Genomic DNA, 720 nt, shown 5'->3' on the forward strand with positions numbered 1-720 from the left:
TTTAGTTTTGGCTGCGTTGGGTTTTCATTGCTGCGTGCAGGCTTTGTCTAGTTGCGGCGAGTGGGGGCTACTCTTCATTGTGGTGCACGGGCTTCTCATTGTGGTGGTTTCTCTTGTTGTGGAGCACGGGATCTAGGTGTGTGGGATTCAGTAGTTGTGGCGCGTGGGCTCAGTAGTTGTGACGCATGGGCTTAGCTGCTCCATGGCATGTGGGATCTTCCCCAACCAGGGATCAAACCCGTGTTTCCTGCATTGGCAGGCGGATTCTTAACCACTGTGCCACCAGGGAAGTCCTCTAGCCTTCTCTCTTTTTTTTTTTTTTTTGCGTTATGCGGGCCTCTCACTGTTGTGGCCTCTCCCATTGCGGAGCACAGGCTCCGGACGCGCAGGCTCAGCGGCCATGGCTCACGGGCCCAGCCGCTCCGCGGCATGTGGGACCCTCCTGGACCAGGGCACGAACCCATGTCCCCTGCATCGGCAGGCGGACTCTCAACCACTGCGCCACCAGGGAAGCCCCTCTAGCCTTCTCTTAAACATACTTCAGAGATGGAGATGATTCAAGGAATTTGAAGATTTCATTTTTGTTTTGCTTTCTGGCTTTGCTTTGAGCTGAAAAATAAGGACTTTTTTAGTTTGCTTTTACTATGTTTAAGACATTTTTCAGATAAATAGAACTCTTTAAGATTAGGGCTTGGAGCTCAAATTATTAGTACTCTTAAA

This window comes from Delphinus delphis, chromosome 11 (assembly GCF_949987515.2).
Source record: "Delphinus delphis chromosome 11, mDelDel1.2, whole genome shotgun sequence".
Classification (NCBI taxonomy): Eukaryota; Metazoa; Chordata; class Mammalia; order Artiodactyla; family Delphinidae; genus Delphinus; species Delphinus delphis.